The sequence below is a fragment of the Salarias fasciatus genome, chromosome 4 (assembly GCF_902148845.1).
Source record: "Salarias fasciatus chromosome 4, fSalaFa1.1, whole genome shotgun sequence".
NCBI lineage: Eukaryota > Metazoa > Chordata > Actinopteri > Blenniiformes > Blenniidae > Salarias > Salarias fasciatus.
Window position 1 is genome coordinate 1,572,213 of NC_043748.1, and position 15,620 is coordinate 1,587,832.

Below are 15,620 nucleotides of genomic sequence, written 5' to 3' on the forward strand. Positions count from 1 at the left end.
GAACTCTTGAAAAGGCAAACAGAGCTGAGGTGCAGGCAGGGACACGGACGCAGGAAGACAGACGCACAAGGAGCCGACAAGACGCACCAGGAGAGCAGGACTTAAATCGGGGGGCAGGACAGGTGGAGCACATTAGGGATATAACGAGACAGACCAGACTGAGAACAAGAGGAGCAGGCAGGTGACCAGGCAGGAGAGCATGAGGGCAAACCAACACAAAACAGGACCCAAGCGCCCCCACATGGGTGCAGGGGCACAGGACGTGACATTTTGTGGTAAAGGTGTGTACATTTTTGTGGTTTTTGCAATGATTAAAGTTGCTGAACCCATTAAATACATTCTCTTTCACATCTATGTCTTCTTCTGCAGAGAAACGTCCAACGGGATGCTGTTCTGTGAACTCCACTGACGCTGTTTTGTAGTTTTAGATCACTTTATCTTATATATCCCTTTCAACTACAAATCACATTTCACTGGTCAAGCTGCTACGAATTTCTCCTGTATTTTACGTTTTCTATTCAGTCTCTTTGCTACCTAAAAAACATTTCATTGCCTTCCTGATAAACAGTTTACTCCTTCTTGTAGTCCTCCAGTTTCAGCTTCTCCGTGTTGTTGCTGACGAACGCCGGGTCGTTGCTCGCCTGCACTTTGTCGAAGAACTTGAAGTTGGCCACGTAGCGGCCGCTGGGCGTGCTGAACAGCGCCGGCTTGAACTCGTAGCCTCACAGGAGCTCCTGCAGGACGTAGGAGGTGCAGCTCTGACACGTGGCCGCCGTGGACTCCATGGCGGCGTTGAGGGTGACGAGCAGCTCGAAGTCGCGGGTGAGCAGGTTCTCCGCCGTCAGGCCGGACAGGGGGCTGCGCTCGTCCAGGATGTGGTAGAAGGTGAGGGGCAGGATGAGGAACGGGCTCTCGCCGCTGGAGTCCATGTGGAAGTCCACCGAGCTCTCCTCCTCCGTCACGTTGGACTGGAACAGCTTCCCCGTCAGCTGGCACTGGATGAGCAGGCTCTAACTCATGTTGGCCACCCTCAGCATCAGGCACAGCTGGCCCCGGCGCCGGCACACCACCGCCGACTGGCTGAACTTGATGGTCTCCGCCCGCTTCTTGGGCCGCGCCAGCTTGACCAGGAAGGCGCCGGTGACGAAGATCTCGGCCAGGCCGGTGATGACGAGCTGGGCCACTGGGGTGAAGATGGCCAGCGGGCACTCCTCGGAGATGCAGCGGAAGCCGTAGCCGATGGCGGTCTGAGATTCCAGCGAGAAGAGGAAGACCACCGTCAGCGTCTCCACGTTCAGAACGCAGGGCGTGTGGTTGGAGCTCAGGCCCGGCTCGAAGTCGCCGTTCCCCATGCCGATGAAGTAGAAGATGACCCCGAAGATGAACCAGGTCATGATGAAGGTGGAGGCGAACAGGGTGAGCTTGTAGCGCCACTTCATGTCCACCGCCGTGGTCCAGATGTCGTGCAGGTACAGCTTCACCATGCCCTCCACGTTGTCGATGCGCACGTTGTTGTGGCCGTCCTTGTTGACGATCCTCCTCAGGACCGCCGATTTCCTGCCTGCCACGCTGCTCCTAGTCAGAGGAAGATGAATGAACGGAGGTTTGGCTTCGGCTTCAGCCGCAGACGAGCTGACGGAGCAAGAGGAGGAGGAGGAGGAGCGTTGGACCTTCGTTTGAATGATGCACACAAGCTTAAAATCTGACCAGGAATAGGTTTAGAATTCCTCACCAAGCTGTTAATTTTAATATGAAAGTCTCAGTAGCAAGTTTATAATAAAAAAAACATTGTTTCAATAAAATGCATTCAAGTAAATGTGAAGGTCGCCATTTGGACAGTGTTTCCTTCTTCTAAACTGATCTCATGAGCTGGATATTACAGAGACGATCTAATCGAGGGTCTTCGGGAGGAGGTTCCTCCACCCTCAAACAGCTTGACCAACTCCACACCTGCTCTGTCTCGTGCCAAATAATCCATCCAGTGTTTTTCAGATACTTTATTATTAGTGTTTATTATAACACTGAAGCGTATTTTCTCCATTTGGTTCATTTCCATTACACTCACAGGGAATTCTGTTCTAAATTGTGTTTAAAAAAAAATAAAAAATCCTGATCACTAATCAGTAATTAAATAACAAGAAGTTCTGACAGGAAAAGACATCGTCCAACCCTGAGAGTTGAATTTTCCACTGATAATCTGATTTCCCTTTTATCACACAGTAGTCTTTATTACTGTTATGTTGTGTATTATTGTGTCAAAATTGCAAAATCAAGGAAGAACAAAGTGTATACTGACTGCAGTTCACCTTGAAACTAGGACTACCTTCAGATCTTCTGGAAATATGAAGAGTTGAATGAATTTGTATGAAAATACAGAATTAGTGGATTAAGTATTGCACAGAGCCGTCATGGCGTCCACATCCCGACAGGACACAGTGACTTTTGACACAGTTGAAAGTTAACCTGGCGGTGAACCATTGCAGGAGCATTTCTAATAATGATTGATAAATCTGTGTGGCGCTCACCTCCTGCTGTGCTGCGCCTTCCAGCGCAACTCAGATTTAGCCTCCTCTTGTCTCGGTGCGACAGTCGCCCTGTGAGCCGAGGCCGAAGCGGCTCCACAGCATCTAGTTCAGTGTCTTCTTCCTCCTATTGTCCCGAGCTGTGAACCCTGAACTTTGGCACGCTGCTGCTCGGGCCGGACGGGAGATGAGACACAAAGCCGGGCTGTAAACGCCGATCTGCATGTGGGTTGGCTTTTTGTTCTCTCCACCTTCCTCCACCTGCGCACAGGTGGGAACTACAACCCCTGAACACAGCAGCGAGTCGTGGTTGTTGTTGCGTTATACACACACATCCAGGTTCACTGCTGCCTCCCGGCTAAAGGACTGAAGGACAAACTTGAGATATCGGCCGCTCTCTTTCTGTGTCACAGACACATGAAGTCCAGGATGAGCAGACGTTCAATGAAACACTGAGAAACAATAATAAGATAAACAATAAATAAACAAACAATAAATAAAAGGAGCTCAAGTATTGACCGGTCTGGGCAGTAAAGGGAGAAAGAAAGAGTCTGGGTTATTGTCATAGGAAGTTAACAGCAATTTAAATGGTTAAAGTGTGAATGTAGCTGAAAAACCAAACAAGTGGTGAGTAGAAAATCAGTCTGAAACGAGTGTTTCTGTATTATTGTTACATGAAGAGGACGAATAAAGAGGATTAATTTGTTCTAATTAGGAATAAAATGGTTACAAATTGAAAGTAAAAGTCTGAGCGATGAAAGAAGCTTAAAAAAATTAAATATATTGTATCATTAATCATTCTTGTATCATAAAAACTGGACAGTAATCATATGATACAAATAAATAAAAAACATGAACATTTTAGAGTTCAAGAAAAGAAGCCTACAAATGCCCAAGTAGTACCTTTTAAACCTGAACGGGCTCCATGAACATCTCTCAGAATTCTGACTTCATTCCCACAATTCTTTTTGAAGTTACTCCAACTGACTGGATTTTCTTGTTGCATCTTAGTCATTTTTTTCACACATTTCTAAATATTTTTTCATCTTCTATGAGAGAAAATGACATTTCATCAACCAGATAAAATGTACTGATTTTAAACTGAAAATCAAAAATTAAACCATGCTTAAATTCCAAGCCTGTCTGATGTGGTCTGAATAATTACACACTGTAAAAATATATTTTATTTTTTTCCCAATTATACATTCGCTGTTTTGTGAAGACCAGTTCAATTTCTCTTTCTTATCTCTAATATTGTCCTTATCAATTTGAAGTAAAACTTATATAATTAAAATAAATGTATAATACATACATATAATTAGTATTGAAAGCAGTTCAAGTGTTCATCAAAACTTAAGAAGTGAGCAAACTTTAAGACGAAGAAATGAAAGAAATGACTCAGATTTGACCGATGAGAGGAGTTAAAGTGTTGAATGAAGCTTCAAAAAGGAGAAAATTATCTTCATAAAGAGAAAACAGAAAAGTGTAAAATTACGAAAAAAAATGAATGACTTTAACCCTCCTATTATGCTCATTTTTTCGGAACAGCAATGATGTTCCTGGGTCAGTTTGACCCAGGTGCATGTTTATCTATCCAAAAGATGTCCAAAACCAAAGAAATCCTAAAAATCATTGTTAGTCTGTCATTATTAACTCAATTACTAGCTATTCTATCAATATTTAGTGCAATGGTGTTTTTTGCCTCTCTTAGGATAATTCACTCATTTTTTTTCTGAAAAAATACATATTCAAGCATTTTTATATTTGTTTCACCACTTCACTGCTTTCCAAAGACCAACAAATAAAGCAATAATTTTAGATGACATTGAAACATAACATTTGAATTTTTCCCTGATTCTTCTCTGGGTCTCCTTCAATTGGATTTCCAGTGTAAACCTGCATGTTCAGTGGTGTTTGCATCACATGCTGCCCCGTTTTTTTATCCCATATTTAGGTGTTTTGGAAGACATGTATTGCCTAAAAGGGCAGTGACCTCTGAATGCCTCCAGCCTTTCCTCCGCTGTGACATGAGGGTCTGGGTTATAGAGTAGTGGAGGTGGTTCGACCCACTTGTCCCACGCTGTCCTCAGAGCTCCCAGGTTGTCTCTCCTGTCTACCAGCCCTTGTCTTTGGATTATCAAATCGGATTACTCTGGAGAAAATGTGAAAAGTCTCCAGAGACGTTGTGGCTCAAAACCTGGCCCTGCCTGTCTCTGCATCCCACAGACTGGCTGTCGATTCATCCTTCGACCTGTAGACCCCGGCCAGGATGAGGAGCCCCAAACACACTCCTGAATGTGTTTTGTCCAACTCCTTCCACTTCTCCCCAAAAACACACCTCAGCCTTTAAAACGGCGATTCCGTCGACCTGCTGGTGGATTTGCGGACTTCTGGGAGCAGCTCTAGTTTCTGTCAGGCTCGATCTGTTTCTGTTTTTCCTTTCAGGAATACCTAAACGGCACTTTCCTATCGGCATATCCTAGCATCCAGTCGACAGCCCCGCCTCGACTTTTTTACCTTTTGCTGCAGCACTGAACGCTACGGAGGACGGCAGTCAGACGTTTGGGTGATGTTAGTCGCTCCAGTGCAGCTTCGATTCTCCTCTTCAGAAAACAGACGGCGTGCCGAGTCGTTCACACTGCTTCTAGTTTCTTTTCAAGCTGGTGGCATTACAGGGTATACTTCAGTATGTGATGCTGTGTGTACATATAGCTGAACCTATCAGATGCACTGTATATACAGTATGTTCAGTGTTCAGGTGTGTGACTGCGTGTTTCACCAGCAGCTGTTAACATTTCACAGGAGTTTGGAGACTCGCGCTCAGTTTTATCAGAGCCTCTCTGCTTTAACGCCCTCCAGCTTCCTCTTCCAAAGTGTTCATGTCGCTCTTCAACATTTCAGCGTCATATCTCTGCTCGCTTCCGCCGGATGCCGCCAAAACAATCAGCACAGAGTGTTTCAAATGTGACGAGGATCCGCTACATGCGGTATTCTGTAAATAAAACATTCTTTGGACACTGATCAGCTGTGTCTCTGTCTGCTCCTGAGTCTGAATCTTGACAGACCCTCTATTGTATATTCAAGATTTCTCAGTCGATTCTCATACGTTGTATCAAGACATTAAAAAAATAAACAGAAATTGTCTCACACAACAAAGTATTTTAGTTTTCTGTGCAAAGTGCCAGTTCATTTAAATACATGCTTTATTTTAATCCGAAAGCAATAAAATTAGACATTCTCGTGAATTTATTACCAAAATATGGCCGCTTTAATACAGAATTCAGAAAATGGAAAAAGAAAATGAAATGGTCAAATAAACTGCTGAAATGAATTCAAACAGCTTCAGACTGTGGCGTATTGATTTTGTAACACATCCCATAAAGCCACGTGCCAGACAACTTCACTATCTGCGACAGCACACAATGAAAGGAGGTTTACTCAAGTAACTTTTCAGAAGCTTTTGGAAGCTTATTATGCAACGTTTGACTGACTTGTCTTTCTCTGCAACATTCATTCATCATACTCCAAAGGCCAAATCAACAGAACGACTTCAAGTGAAGTTTGAGGCTTCTTTACATGTTTTGCCACATATTCATGCGCTACTTTCTTCCATTTACTTTTTGATAAAATTGGAACATCGACTGGGATTTATTGTCTGAAAGCTCACCTGCAAAATTCTGTAATGCTTGGCTGGATTGAATCATCACCTCTCCGGCATTATTTCAAACGTCACCACATCTTTTCAGTTTTCATAACAGCTGGAGAAATGTTCCTATTGGCAAAAAAAAAAAAAAAAAAAAAAAAAATCAGCAAAGCAGTTCCCGTATGTTTGACACTCACAGCGGAGGGCGACTCGTTTGTATTCAGGTGTAGCGGGGGCAGGAGTCCTCACCGGACAGATATCTTTGCACCAGAAGGAGCAGAAAATGATCTCATTGCTCAATTTTGGACAGCAACAAATAACAAGCCCTGTTTTTTTTTTCTTTCCTGTCCTGTTTTCCATTTCCAGAATATGGAGTTTTTCATCTTCTGCTGCAGTCACATGTTGAGTCTCAATGATCATTCCAACACTACTGAAGCTGAACTGTTTTGAAGTGTAATAAATCAAACTAAGGAAGAGAAGAAAAACAGTAAATGCTGTCTGCTTATTGACTGATGAAGTACAGCAGCCATTTGAAAAACAGAACAAAAAAAAAAAAACATTTAAAAAATCTTACATTTCTTGCCAATTTTGCCCAACCTCTTGAAAAAAAAAACTCATGAAAATGCAGCATTTGAGAAATTTACTCCAAAAAATAAATGAATAAATTAAAAACGAGGTTTCATTTCTCCCAGAGGCAGAAGGGACTGAGCGATAACTACAAGGGTTGTTGTCAAGTTTTTTTCAGGACTTTCTCTCAGATTTTTTTTTTCTCTGAAATCTGCTGCGTTATTAAAATATTTAGTTTGAGCTAAAAAGCAGACCTTGACCTTAAATCACTGGTTTAACATTATGACTGATCTTATAAAGAAAGCTGCCGTAATCCTCCACAGAGGAGTTATTTATCCATATTGTCTAATATTCTCGATTTCGTGCGTCTTCCTCCACTGATTCCAACAACCATGTAAAAAGCTGTAATTTGCAGCTTTTTATTGTTCGGGAGGGCTCGCTGTTGGATCGCTTTCCAAATTAAAATTTATCTGCGCCTCAACTGCTGTAAACCTGCTGGGCTCTGATCTCTGCTCTCGCCGGCGATTCTTCATCCTGGCACTGATGGATGAGGATGAACTCTGTTCGTGATGTAATATTTCAGCGTGGGTTTATATTTGCTCTGTAGTGATTAGCATGAGAATGGGAGCCCTCCTCATTGTTGGGTTTTTGGCTGCAGACGGATCCGTCTCTGAGGGCCTGAACGCCGCTGAGGCTGGACCCAGAAGAAGGAAAAAAAAAAAAAAAAAAAAAAAAAAAAAAAGAAAGATGGAGGGAGTAAGTTTGCGTGGCAGATGCTGGCCCGCCTCATGTCGTCTCACAAGGGATTTCACACATTCTGGACCCCCGGGACTCGACAAACAAGGAGCACATGGACACCTCCCTCAGCTGCTTGATGGGTAGCATGTTTTTTTTTTTTTCTTTTTCTTGTCATTTTTCTCTTTTTTGGGGATATTTCAGGCTGGATCCCTCTCGTGCCCCCTCGCTGCGCCCCGAGGCTGACTGTGCACCGCGGATCGCTTCCTGCTTCCGTCTCCCCCGTCCTGCCACAACGAAGCTGCCCCGACCAGCTGGTGGAGCTGGGTAGCTGCGGGCCGCCTTGGACGCAGATCAAGTATTGATGTCTGGCCTTCTGTGCTGGCTGACTCACCAAAGAGAAAAAAAAATAAATAAATAAAAAAAAAAGCTCTACTAGACAGAGATAGAGAGGCGCTCCAGAGAGGACGGCGCTTTCAAAGGACGCTTGCATAAACACTGGAGAGCTAATTGTGCTACCTTGAGCCAGAATGATTTCTTCCATGCGTGTTCAAACGGGGACGTCATCGAGCTTTCAGAGCCGCGCTGAAATCCCTGATAGCCTTTTGCCATCCATTTGCTTCAAATTTGACATTTGGTGTATTTACTGCAGACGAGGGAGCGATCCGGTGAGGCTGTAACAGTAGATGAGGAGCAGCGTGGAATCGCTGACTGTGGACGGACCGGAGCGCTCAGGCTCATCGGCGGCAGGTGCTCTGGCAGAGAAGTGTGATAAACTAATCATAGTTGCTGACCTTTTCCTCTGCCGTCCCGCTGTGAATGGATAATCTCTGTGTTGGCTGGTGTCAGCGTGGCGCCGGCGAGGCAGACAAAGGGCCATAACTTTCAGTGATGGGAGGAAGTCGGTTCACACTCGAGCTCAAGTTGCTTTTACTGTTGGCTTATCACATTAAATGAAGCTGTGGTTCCTTCAGGTAGTGTGGTCTAGTTGTTTTCAAAGGGTCCTGGTGTTGATTGTCTTTTATTAATACACATAATTACAGCCGAATTTATTGTGCATGTGAAGGAGACACATTTCCATCCTGAAAAAACTCAGTTATGACAGATGATTTATACAGTAAATACAGGACAGATATTTCAATTAAAGGCATTCAAGTAGAAAAAGACTTTCAATAAGACTTCAGTTAATTTGAACTGTGAGAAAAGAAAAGAATCTGATAATCCAACACTGAAAATATAAAACTGTTGCTGACAACAACACTGAAACCACTGCAGGATGTTACTTTATGTGGATGATGCAGTTATTTTATATTTTCTTACACTTTCTCAAACTCAACAAATAAAAAAACACCGCTGGTTTGTTCAACATGTTTAATAGATCCAGTCTATGAAGCACCGCAACGTGTATTGAAGAAACTCAGGAGTGATTTCGTTCCTAAATATGCACTCAGGCTTTTCGTCACTATTAGAAACCACGTGGAATTATCAGTTTTAATGTTTGAAGTGGCCCTTTAATCATTTTTAAAGTCTGAGGAGGTTGAACTTTTCTGACATTTTGTCACCTGGCCTCCAGAATTCTGATTTATCATCGGTGCATCAGTTCATGTTTGTGTTTATGAGCGGCTCTAAATATGATCATCTTCTGGGTAACACTGGTAAGTTATTTCAATAAATAAATGATAAAAATGACAAAAAAAAGTCCAGAAACTTAGTTGCTCTCTGCTAAATGTTGAAGATAGAGTGTAAAATTGTATTTTTGAGTTTTAGCTGTGGGTGTGACCTGCTGTCAGCGTTCTAGACTGATCTGGAAGATAATCCCAGGAGATGCTTTTCTGTCTCAGCTGATGTTTTATCGTCTCGTCAGGACAGATGCACGTTTGGCCAAGGACTCTAGCTGTCAACACCACGCAGGACGAGAGCAGGAGAGAAAAGATTTAATTACATTGAACTTCTTGAAGAGGGTTCGGAGCTGCCAGTCAGGTCCTCTTGATCCAGAGCTGTCAATCCGCGTAACGGCAAGAACACGAGGGAGATCCAGCTCATGTACCTGTGTGCTTTTGTGCTTCTAGTAAGAAAGATTCAATCCAAATGTTTCCTTCAACTATCATGACCAACAAGCCCCACAACTGTTATTATTGTTCAAATATGTATTCTACCAATGCAAATCCTAAAACATCAAGTTGCTGTGCTGTGACTTGTAGAAAACCATAAGTGATGGTAATAAAGTTAATGTGACCTTCTCGTGTTGCAATCGAGTGACCTTTCTGTGGCTCAAACTCAGAGCCGAGAGGTGGATTCTGAGTCTGTGGAGCTAAAAAGCTTCTTTATTGCTCTTATTACAGATCTGTCTCAATGAAAGAGTGGATAAAGACTGCAATTTACATATTTGAATTAACGATTTTCCATAATGCACACTTACCTGAGGCGAATTAACTGAAAACACAAGATGGCAGTTCGGTCTAAAACAGCAAAGGTCGACGCTAATCCAAAAATCCCTGCATCTTCTGATCAGTCAACATAACTACTTACTTTGTAGCCGCCTTTTATTGGCATGAAATGCCACCCAGTTTAGGTATTATTTAGGTACAACACTTAAAATTAATTTAGAAAGAGTTATAAAAAACAAATCATATTATTTCACTCTGTTAGTAAACTGTTCCATTATAGGCTTCATCAAATTTCTAAAAAAAATATGACATTTTTGACAGCTATTATACTTTAAGCTGTTGTGGTAATATGTTTGGCAAAAAATAAATAGAATAGAATAGAATAGAGAAGCCAGTGTCATCATTCTACATTATATAGTGAAATTAGAGAGCTGCTCCTTTCAGAGTGGGAAAAACAAAAAGTAACACAAAAATAAAAGCACCTTGCTTGAGAATTTAATGGATTTAGCATCATCCAAAAACATACAGCAATATTCGACGAGAATAAAAAAGTACCACCCATTCTAACCTCTAACTGAGTGACTGCAGCTGTAAAAGCGGTGTTGGATACACTCCGATACACACCTGTGATGTGATGCTCTCGTTGTTTCCTTCTTCAGTCAGAGAAGCACTTTGCGAAAGTTTTACAATCCCTCTGCTGTTTAACTTTTCAATATGAACCATCTGGTAACCATGGCAACGCATCCACACACGTCAGGACACCAGCGAAGGGACTTCAGCACAATCAATCATTCAAAGACGGGCGATCGCCGTTCAGACCGCCGTCTGTCGTGTCTTTATCCTCCCTGGACTTCATTAAGTCTGTTATAAAAAAAAACACGCCGGGTGATTCAGCAGCATTAATCTGCAAATCCCAGAGTACACAACGCCTCCTTCTCACCTTCCGCTCCTCATTTACAGGATGTGATCCATTTGCTTCCCACCAGCGCGATAATGAAATCATTTGTTTCTTTATGTCTTCTTCGCGTGATCAGATGAGACGTTCTTCACACACCGCGACGCGGCTCAGCAGATGTTCTGACCAGCTGATGCTCCGGGGCCGTCTGACCTCGTCCAGCCAGATGTGCTTCCGAATTTGGGGACTTTGGATGTATGTTGTTATGAAGCGAGCGGCCTTTTGCTTCTTGTAAAAGCATGTGCACGCACACACACACACACACACACACACACACACACACACACACACACACACACACACACACACACACACACACACACACACACAGTCTTGTATTTCTATCCTTGTGGGGACCGTCCATTGACTCCCATTCATGTCTAGCCCCTAACCCTGACCCTTACCCTAACCCTAACCCACACCACAACACAGCCTAACCCTAAAGAAATGTTTTTGCACTTTTACTTTTTTCAGTAACAACAACATGGTCAAGAAAACACTGTTTCTCCTACTTAGGACCGGAAAAAGGTCCCCACAAGGCACGTCGTTTCACGTTTTGCTATCCTTGTGGGGACATTTGGCCCCGACAAGGATAGAAATACAAGAACGCACACACACACACACACACACACACACACACAGATACACACACACACTGCATGTTGCACTGTATTTCTATACTGTCATACTGTAGTATATATTGCACACTTCAATTGTATATTTTCCCATATATTGCATATTCTGTGTTCCTATGTTGTCTTTTTCTTATTTTCTCTTCTACCTTGGGTGATATTTTGTCTGAATTCTGTATTTTTTATTCCGGCGGATCCATTTCTGCGCCGTAGGGGGGCAACTGAGGCAGAATTTCGATTCCACTGCGTGTCTTGTCTGTACAGCAGAATTGACAATAAAGCTCACTTTGACATTGACTAGTGCCACGACCGCAAAGCAGCCCGTCAGTCAAGAGTCTGCCTGAAATCTACACAGCCAGACGGAAGTGGGAGAGGAGGCATGAAAATGGCCGGACTACATCACCACTTTAAAGACACTGATCATTAGTTTTTTATGATTCTGAGGTTTTTACATTCCCGACTTGAACTTTTGAGGGATATAAAACCATAACCATCCAGAAATGTTTGAAATCATGTAGAAGTACCAAGGCTCACGGGAGAGAAAGGGAACGTTATATAACAGGCTGCCAGAATGAACCCAGAACGTGTTTTTAAGAGAGCTGGGTAAACAGACTCACTGTTCAGTCTTTTGATGAAACACACTTTTATTCCAACTGTTGGGGCTTTTTTCTGAGAAAAGAGAGAGGTAGAGGAGACAAAACTCAGCTTTTTTAAAATACAAATCAAGATTGTTCCCTAAACGTGTCTGAATGTAACAGAGGAACTGAAGTTAAAGTTTAAAATCATGTCTGCTTTCCTTCACCTGTAGTGGAGGAAGGACTTTGTGTGTATTTAATTGTAATGATGCTGCTTCAGCTCCAGTCAGCTGCTTGGAAAGATTACGTTCATGTAACCAAACGTACAGTGTCCCATTTCATTAAACTCTCACTGAATCAAAATAGTCCGTCTTTGATCCAGTATTTCCTGATGGACTGTGGTTCCATCAGGAAGTGTTGTCCCCCAGCAGCAACATGCTGTCCCACTGTTGTGAGTTTTGCTGTTGTGTTGGGCCCTGGGTCTACTGGATCACCGTTCACTTTGTAAATGAATGTGGAAGATATTTTCAGCTCATCCAGTTCAACAAGACAGAATATTTCCAGTCCACTTCTTTTGGTGTCTGGAGATTCAGGATTTCTCTGTGAAGGAAACGACTGTAACTAAACTTTATTATTAGTAGTTTGTGTGTCTGTGTTTTTTTTTTTTTAATCTGTTAAGATATTTTTCATTATTATTATTATTATTATTATTATTATTATTATTATTATTATTATTATCATTATTATTATTATACACACATTTGCCTTAAATGTTTAGCTAATTTTTATTTTTTTATTATTTTTTTGCATTTTTCCTATTATTATTATTGTTTTTTTTTTGTTTGTTTTTTTTAAATTTTGTTCCCTGTTGTGCGTTTCACCCAAAGAGCTGCCTGAGGACTCGAATAAAAAAATGACAAAAAAATTCCGAAAGTAAGTAGAATGTCTCTACAGGTCCCAAACTGCAGATTCAGACCCTTAAAAGTAATAAAAGAAAAGCTGGAAAAATACCGTAATTCTCACGTCATCAGCACATCAGATATTTCTCTCCGACATTCAATCATTTTCACACCAATTTATTCACTGTTTACTTTTTGAAATCACCACACTTCATCTGTTTTGCTTAATGTGTTTTCTCGCCTCTTTTGTTACGGACCATTCATTTTCTGCTCACGTCCAGCTGCAGCCAATTTCAAATATCTTCTCTTTTTTTTGTCCCGGTTTGAAAAAAACTTCTATATTTCATCTGAAAGTTTATTTTTCTTTGTGTCCCTTCGTGTCCTACTGATGCTATTTTAGTTCGTGCTGTGATTCAGATTGCATTTTCATTTTCACTCCTTTCCCCCAATTCGCTCAAATCTTATTTACACCATATATTTTCCTCTGCGCCGTGATTTTCCTCTGCTGTGGCTCAGCTTCCTCAGGGGATTTATTAAACTTTCATCTGAATGTGGTTCCAAAAAAAATTGGGACTCATGTATCAGAACTTTAATGATCATCCAAAGAAATAAAAGCTTTTTTTTTTCAGTTATTTGCACCTATTGTTTGAGTGTTTACAGCCAATTACTGTCTATAAAATGACACTTTGCGCTTGTTGTTTGCTGTCAGTGACATAACAGACTGTTGTTTGGCTAAATTGGATTACATAACATTAGCAGGCAGTGATCCTGTCAGCGCCTCGGCCCCGCCTGCCCCTCGCTGCATGAGGGGATCGGCTCCCTTCACCTCAGCAGACCCTCCACTCAGCGACAAAAGGCTTGATTCTCCGGTGACGCATTTCATCAGGCTCAAATAGAAAGAGCGAGCGAGTTCCGGGGCAAAAGGAAATATATATTTTAAAAGGTGAAGAAAGTCTGAAAAGAAGGTAAAAGACAGAACAAAGACGCAATACGAGACAGGCGTGTGTTCGGTCTGAGGTTTTGGGGATTGGATCGAATACACAGGTATTTATTAGAGAGTTGAGTTTATCATGTTTTGTGTTTCAGTGTGCACTAATCTCCTTGTTGGGTCAAAGAGTGATGAACACATTCATTTGTAGTTTCTGACTGAAAAAAACCAAAATGCTTAAACCCAACAGACTGGAAAAAAACAAAACAAAACAACCTTCATACTGGCTCCAATCATGTGAAAGTTCAGGAATTTGCAGCTGGGAATTAGCTTAGATTCTAATAAATTCAATTCAGTTTTGTATAGTGCCAAATACAGCACAGTTGTTTCAGAGAGAACCCCAAGAAATCTGCATGTGAAAGCAGGAGAGACCGTGGAAAAGAAAGATTCTGTTTTAACAGGAATAAATCAGCAGAACCAGACTCAGAGGAGACGTTCTGTTTGGGTTGGGGTTAGGAGAAGGAGAGGACAGACTGAGGAGACAGATTCAAACCCAGGTTCAGGTATGAGACAGGAAATGATTTCAGTCACTGCACCGACCCACACTGACCTGGTGAAATCGAAAAGTCTTTTTCAATTAGTATCTTTGGCGCTATGAGGAATTGTTGAGTAACTGAGTTGTTTTACCCAAAGAGAGGAGTGAAATTTTGGTGCATATTGAATTTATTTTCAATTTTTTATTAAATACATTGAATCTATTTACATTCATATTTTTATTTAGATGTATTTATATTCTTTAAATTTGATTGTCGAGGATTCTCAATGCACCCATCAGGCTAGATGAACATTCTGAGGTGAAGACAATGTTTGATGATCATGTCATGCTGTGGTCAGGGTCAGGTCAAGTTCAGGGTCAGGTCAAGTGTCCGGGAGATGAACATGTCAACTCGATCTTCACTTCAAGGCATTCAAACATGACGTGTGTGTGAGAGAGACAAGCATGATCTGAGGTTAACATGACGATCTGTCCATCTGTCCACCCATGCAGTCGCTGCTTTCAGTCCCTCCACAGTCGTCTCAAGACTTAATGAGACTGACGTACACACAAAGCTCATGTTTGACTTTTACTCAAAATATTAGTCCAACTTTTAAACTACGTTGTGGCGTCTCTCTGTGTTTCGCTTGCATGACTGATAGAACGTTAAATCCTCCGGAGCGGCACTTTCCCTCCGCCCAGCTGATACCATCCTGCCTGATTCTCCTGCTTTGATGGAATAATGATCAAAGGAGCAGCTGAAGCAAACTCAATTAAACAGCCAGTTTAGAGGAACTGGGACTTTTGTTGGAAACTGGCACATAAACTCTTTCATCGCTTTGATTTTCTTATCTCAACCTTCATTAATTTTGTTTCTATTCGAATTAAAAACACTTGATGTTCTTCATTTCAGGGCTTTGCACTGATATGATGCTATTTATTTATTTTTTAATTCAGTGCATGCAAGTGAACCCCACACTGTTTCCTCAGTGATATGAAAAGGAGCCAGAACACACCCTGCTGGAGTCTGAAGCGCTTCCAGTCCTCTGTCTTTGTCAACTCATTATTACACATCTTCCTCTGAGCCTCACCTCGCTCTGCAGCCGGTGTGAGAGAGAGACGTGGCTCAGGTCGACTCGGAGGCGGCCGAGTCCCCTCGCATTGAGACGCGCAGATGAAACATGTCCGCCTTCGGTCGTACTTATGCTAATGCTGGATGAGCCGCAGCCGCGCTCAGCGCTG

General features: G+C 42.2%; 1 pseudogene; it reads right to left on the reverse strand.

The window, feature by feature from the left end:
• Positions 1-373: 373 nt before the first annotated feature.
• Positions 374-15,620, reverse strand: part of LOC115386653 (ATP-sensitive inward rectifier potassium channel 15-like) — a 76,362-nt pseudogene continuing 61,115 nt past the window's right edge.